Source organism: Callithrix jacchus, chromosome 13 (genome assembly GCF_049354715.1).
Source record: "Callithrix jacchus isolate 240 chromosome 13, calJac240_pri, whole genome shotgun sequence".
NCBI lineage: Eukaryota > Metazoa > Chordata > Mammalia > Primates > Cebidae > Callithrix > Callithrix jacchus.
In genome coordinates this window covers 54,653,271-54,660,493 of record NC_133514.1, presented here as the reverse complement: position 1 = coordinate 54,660,493, position 7,223 = coordinate 54,653,271, and positions in this window count along the sequence as shown.

The following is a 7,223-nucleotide window of genomic DNA, read 5'->3' as shown; positions in this document are numbered from 1 at the left end:
TACCTTTCTTCAATGCTTCTTCTTAAATTTTCATTTTGTCTATTACCCCTTTTGCACCAGGGAATGTATTTTTTATTCCTGAGATCATTTTGCCTTTTTCATTTTCTTTCCTGAGATCGATCAACTCTCTTTTCATTTCTTTCTATTTTGTCTTTCTAGTTTAAGCTCTTTAATGTCTGATTGAAGATGACATTTTCTGTCCTGAAGTGTTTGTTTGATGAGATCTCACTGAATTTTGAGTGTAATGCGGCAGTTGTCTTCTGCTTTGTGATAATTTGGGGGAGGAAGAGTTCGATGTGCTGAGGGGTTCTCGTTGTTAAATTAGGTTTATATATTTTTAGATCGCTCTGCTTACTCATTGTATAGGCCGGCTTACAAGACTACTAGTTAAGGGCATCTCTCTGTCAGCATAGGAAAGTGTGGTTTCTTTAATGGGTGGCTTGTTTTGGAGGGCCTAGCAAGGGTTTATGGGAAACTTTTTTGCTTCTCTCTTGCCTTAGATCACTAAAAGTTTCCACTTATGACCTATATTCCAAAGACTCTTCCTTCCTTTTGGCTTCTCCCCTAGAAGTGATGCCATTTGGAGACTGCTCACTTACTCAGTATTTTTGCGGTAGGAGCCTATCTTCAGTCAATCTCAGACCCACGGCCAGGCGGCCTCTCCTCTCCTCCATTCCCTTTTTCCCATTCCGCCCTTGCTTTCCACTGTCTGGATACCAGGACATAGGAAATGGCTTGCTGAGATTTGGTATTCATTGCTCCACTCACCAGCAGCTGAAAGTTTGTGAACTCTCCATCTCCCACTTGTGCTGAGAGTTGGGCTTCACACCACCTCGTCTGCCCTTCCTGTTCTTGTCTATTGATTTTTGGAGAATATGTTGGGAGATTCAGATTTATGCAGATGCTATGACTTCAACTACCTAGAATTCTTTGTATGTTTTTTATTAACATAAAAAGAAAAAAATTACTTGGCGTTTTAAAGTTCAAAAACCTACCAGCAAAATTAAATGCATAATAATTAATTTCCACTTTTTGGAGGTCCTGGAAGGTGACTTTAGTTCTGATGTGCAATTGGATAAACCAAATCTTTCAAAATGTGATGTCCTGGGAGGGAAAAACATTAAAATGTGTCCCTGCTGCTGTTAGTATCAGGAACTTCTAGAGTAAACTTTTCTGATTCTGAAATCTCATCACTGTGGTCACAGCCACAGTGACACTAACGGGGGACACCCTAGACCCTCAGCCAGGAGGAGTAAACATGGCTCCTTCAGAAGCTCTTCCTCTCCAGCCAGCAGCCCCCAACTCACGGCTCATTATAGCCCTCCTTGGGTGTTGGCTGAGGGCTGTTCCCCCCATATAGGAACGAAATTTACTCACATCCTGGAATTTGTCTCAATCAAGGAAAAGAAAAAACGGAGTCTGTGGTCAATGCAGGAAAACACTATATGACTTCTTTGAGTCTTTTCTGCCTTGCCCTCAATAACCGTCTTCAACAACTGCTAAATCAGACCAATGAACCCAAGTACATACACAGAGACACACTCATACACACATGCACACTGAGCTGGAGCCATGTCCACAGCCTAGCAAGGCCTCCCTTTCCTTTCCTCCAAGCACACAGGCCGTCAGGTGGATCTGAGAGGCCTTGATCAAAAAAAAGTGATAAGAACAGATGGTCTCACCCAGCTCGGGGCACCTACCCAGGAGTCGGGGCCACAGAGGACCTGTCCCATGTGCAGTCAGCACTACTTGGGGTTCTCAGAATCAGCTTACCCTTGAGGGGAGCCATCACTAACGTTCGTGCTCATAGAGTCCCCATGAGCTGTTGGATGAACTATCACATGGAATATTATGCTCAGTAAATGTTTGGTTTTGGGAGCAATGGTGGTGATTGTGAGGCACAGAGGTTGGCTGTGGGTCATGATGAGGCCAGCCTGTCTTCCTTTGGCCCCTGCCTGCAGAGCTGAACTTATCCTGCATCCTTCCCTACTTCCTTCAAGCAGCCGAAGTGGGGGAAAAAGTAAACTGCAATATGAAGATTTTCCCCCTCACCTCGGCAGTTTTTCTGTGGCTCCAAGGATTTTCTTTTGTGCAAAAACAAAAAGAAAAAAAAAGGTCTTTTATCTGCCAAGATTTTCACTTACCACATTTGAAAGGGTAGCATCTTCTAGGGATTTTAAAATGCCTTAAAAATGAGTATCAAAGAGTCCGAGGCCCATTAATCTAAATTGCTTTAACACTTAGAGAAGAATAAAAGGCACTTTCTAAAATCTGCAAATGAAACTAACCTACAAAATTATGGATTAAATGCTGGGGGGAAAACTTCAGGCTTTCCCTTGGAACAAGCAGCTTTAAAGGGAAAGAAATATTTCTCCAATATTTAAAAGTCATGTTTTGAAATAGATAAGAAAAAGACAGATATGTACTTAGACTTGATGGAAGGAGACAGGAAAAAAAATTCAAGTTCAGCTAAGACTAGCCACCATCAAATTTCATTTGGTGAAATTTCCAAAACAGGCTATTTTTACCACTTTTGCAGAAGCCCTTCTACATAAATCTCAATTTCTAAGTCATTTTTCTCCCTTGGAAAAAAGATACAGAATTCTCAAAGTTTAGAGCTGAATCTTCAACTGTTACAATTGGTGGGAAAGAGGTCATCCTACTTTTCAGTCTTTCCTATGTAAATTTATTATCCAGTACTTCGATAGTAAAAATAGAACGTAAGGCCTATAATATTTAATAGTCTTGATTTTGCAGCCCCAGCCAGGATGGGAAAGCCATAATAATGTAATAACATCTTAAATATACATCCTGAATATCTCTAAGGAGCTAATAGAGTTTTACCAGGCAATTTTAAAATCTGATTAATCCCAACATCATCCCTGACAGGTCGGTACCTAGATGGGGTCTTTGCTTGGGCCTTCTCTGCTCAGCAGTGTGAGGCTGAGTTCTAGAGACCACATCTCCAGTACCCAGAGCTTCCCCTCAGGTTCCTTCCCCGCCCCTACTGAGCTGCTTGGACTCTGCTGGAGGAACAAGCTCTCTTCTAGAGGTCTAGAGGCCATGTCTGACTTTTTTCTAATTTTCCCATAGGATAGAAGTAATACAAGCTAATGCAGAAAAACAAGAATATTTGGGCAAACAGGTTACTGGGGGAAATGACCCAAAACACCACAACCAAGATAGCACTATTATCATTTGGCACACATCCATCCAACCAAGCTGCTTCCCTGCACTCAGACATAAACATAGGAACTATATTTGTTGATATAAAACATAAATGTAAAATATATGTATATACATACATATCACACACACACACACACACACACACACACACACCCTTAACAACATATATACATCCACATTTGTTAATGGCTTCAGAGATTTTCATTTTTTGCAAATATCAAATTTCTTTAGCCAAACAATTATTTCCAACTTTTTACCATTATCAACAGTGTTACCAATGAAATACATATGTAATTTATGATCTTTTATTTTCTTTTAAATTTTTTAATTAAGTTTTACTTTTAATTGGCTTGAACTTTTTCTCTAAATTTTCTTAAATTAAAAATAACTTTCTTTAAAAATTTTTTTAATTAAAAAGAATTTTCTTTCAAAATTTTTTAAATTTAAAAAAATTTTTTCTTTAACGGTTTTTTCTTTTTCTGGTTTATCTTCTCCCTCCACATTTGATCTCCCCCTATACTTCCAATACAACCAAAGTTATTTTCTTGATTTCCATCTTTCCACATACTTCTCTATGTGTAGAGAAACACATATACCTGTATGAAGTGAGGTCCGAATTTCAAGAGAGTTAGTAATTGAATTAAACAGGTGTATTTAGCCAAAAACAACAGAAGGCCTGATGAACTGCTGGCTAAAGAGGAATTTATTTTAATCTTTAACAAGAAGATTGGAAACAGGAAGCTTGGGTGTGGGTTCAACTGCTCAGTGGTGTCACCAAGGCCTTCGGCTGGCTCCATTTCTGGGCTCTGCCAGCCTTGGGTTCTTTTCATTTTCATGTTTGTTGCCTCCTGTTCACAAGGTGGTTGCCCCAAACACATGCAAGGTTGGAGCATGAGAGGAAGAAGCTGTCTCTTAGGAGGAAATCAAGCATTCCCACCACAGACTTTCCTTTCATCCCATTGGCCAGAGCTGGGTCACACCGCCCTTCCTCACTGCGAAAGTACTTGAAAAGGCAAGAATTCCTATTGGCTGCCTTCTGTGGGCAAAGTGGCTTCCCACAGGGAAAAGGAGCAGAAAACAGCTGCAGTGTTTGGTAACCACAGTTTCTGTAAGAATAATACACCAGTGTCCAGAATAAAAGAGCAGTGATTCCTTCTGTGGGGATGACATTGGCCTATGGTCCAAAAAGTTTCCCTTCCCTGCTCCAGGGTCCAGAGACTGTGGGACTGACTGGCTTCCTCAGACCCTCTTCAAGTCTCGGGACAGTCCAAAGTCATTTTACACTAGGCCTCCAGGACTTGGAATTAAATTTGGCCAAGGTGGAAACATATCTTACCTCTGATGTGGTCATTTGCTTCTGAGATGTCTTAACACCTAATTCCTTTTGTCTTTCTGCAATTGAGACTTCCATATCGCACAGGTGAAATCTGACCAAGTGTCAGATGGAAAGATTGGGCTTTTCACTCATGGGAGCACCTTACGCAATCCCTCCCACCACTTGTGATAGGCGGACGTGCAATTGCCGCCACCATACAGACCTACACTCAGTGCTTGGCCACAGTTTCCATGCTCATACGCCATGAGTTTCTGCAGGTCACATCTCTCTGGACATACCCTGATGTGAGTGAATTTGGATAACTTTCTCAGGACATGGGTAGTTGTCATCCTGACTTTCTGGCCAGGCCTCTGCTTTTCATAAAAGACCCCAACGCCTCCACACAGAAAAACACTCTTCAAAGATGGTGGTTTCAATGACTCTGTGATTGACGAATCTTTCACTTTGCTTGTGTTACTATCTTCTCCTATAATTCTCTGTTATACTTAATGCCTATGTTTGGTGAGGGAGAATTATACAATGAATTGAAATCATTATAATTGTCAAGCATAAAACTGACAGTATATGAAGCACAAATAAGACACCCATCTCTGGACTATGTTGAAAATTTTGAAAACTAACAACAACAACTTTGCTACAAGGAACTCTTTTTGGTAAAAATAATTATCACTTACAGTATTGTTTTATTTGCATGGAATTCTGGTTTATGCAGGAAATCCACCCTCACAGAACTCATATCCAGGTCTGATTCAGCCAAAAACAGGGCTCGAAGTTCACTTTTATTACTTAGTTTATATCTTTTTTATTTGATTGAAATTTGCTTCCCATAAAGAAAGGAATTGGCATGCAGTGACCAAAAGGATCAACTCAGTTACCTGATCCTTCCCATTAAGAGTTTCCTTGTTTTGTGTTGAGTTGTTAGACTCTGTCCATTAGTGGAAGTGGTTCTGGGCATTCTCTCTAGACTTGGGCTTATATTTCAGGCTCATGGCTGCTTGAGTGAGCTGTTTATGTTCAGCGTTAAGGAAGTTTGTGAAGAGATGTTTTTCCCCCACAGCCTTCTGATATAATCATCAACACAGAAACCTGATGCCACCTTTAGGAGAAAGTTGGAATAAAGTAAACATTCAAAGTGGTTTCGGAAAGGTGAGTGCTCTGTTTCCCCCAGGAAGCTTCTCCCACTTCTCTCACACAGGAGTCTAGCAGAACTGCCTCCTACCTGGGGACATGTGTACAAGACTGATGAGGCTGCTATTTAGAGGATGTTACTTTGGGTGATCATTATAAACAGCATGGCAATTCATTCAGAAGCTACATGTAGAGAACAAAGCATCATCCTAACTATTGTCTACATATATTTTTTACCTACCAGTAGCAGTAGAATAGACTTCGCCACTATTAGATCCTGTGGTCTCAGATGCATGCCTCTCAGATGGAGGTGGCTTGGTAGCAGGGTTGGGAACACTGGCTATCATTTCTGATCATTGTTAATGGCGTTTAACACCAGCAAGAAGCTCTGCTATTGAGCTCCTCTCTTAGGAGACTGTCATTTGGACTTGATGGCCCTTGACATCTCCATTTTTCCAGGTGTTACTCCAAAACAAGTAGATTGTCTTCACTGGTGGTTGTTCTCCCTAAGCCAGCACTCCTGCCCTCTTCTCTTTGTCCTTCTTCTCAGGCTCAAAGCAGACACCTGCATAGTCACAATCTGACAGCAGCTTCTTCCCTGAGCAAGACATGGGCTAGTGCCAGCTCTGAGGCCACAAGCAACAGCTGAGGAGGGAGGGGATGGGACATCCAGAGACAATGACAGAAAACCTGGCTTTAGTATGGGGCAAGTGACCAGAGAGCAAACACGTGCAGCAGGAGGTTTCAGTGAGTGTCTCGCTCAGTAACTTCCTCATTCCAAAAGAAGGTGCTTAGCTCAGTGCCCACTTCAAGGTAAACGTTGTTGAAATGCAAAAGTTGGAGAAAAGGATTCCTGTGGGGCAGCATTTCTGGCACTAGGGGAGAGGGGAGGTGCTTTCCTTACTCAGACCTAATGAGAGGTTTCACAAAGACCCCACAGAGAGAGCTTCTCTTTGGGGATGCCTGTAGCGTTGGGCTGGTAGACAGTGCATGAAACCACCTGGCCAACAGGTAGGTGGAGGCTGGAATCCAGCCAGTTCCCCTCACCAAACCTGGCACATCCCACACATCTTTTTCTAATCTGTGCATGCACACACATGCAATTGATGGGATTATCAGGGGTCCTGCTGACACTCACCTGAGACTGCAGAGTCCTGGGGGAAGAGGTGGGTTGCAGGAGCTGGGCCAGTAAGCAGCTGGGTAGGCTGGGAAGGAGTTGCCTGTGACCAGAGCCAGGTAGACATAGGACTGCCCAAGGGCATGTTCTGGAGGGTTCAGGGACCCCACAGAAAAAGACTGGACATGGCCACTGGATGCCCAGAGCTGGAGGGAGTTTTTCAAGGGGAGACATAGAAAACAGTCAAATTCCTTAGGATATACGGCTCTTACAAGTTCTGTTCCTACCGTAATTGGCTACAGACATGAGCAAATACCCATCACCACATGAAAGCAACAACAGCATATTATTTTTCATCACATTAGCAAATATTCCAAAAACAGTAGTATTCAAAGCTGGCGGGGGCAGGAGAGATGGATGCCTCGGTGTACAAGTGAGCATTTCAATTACTTT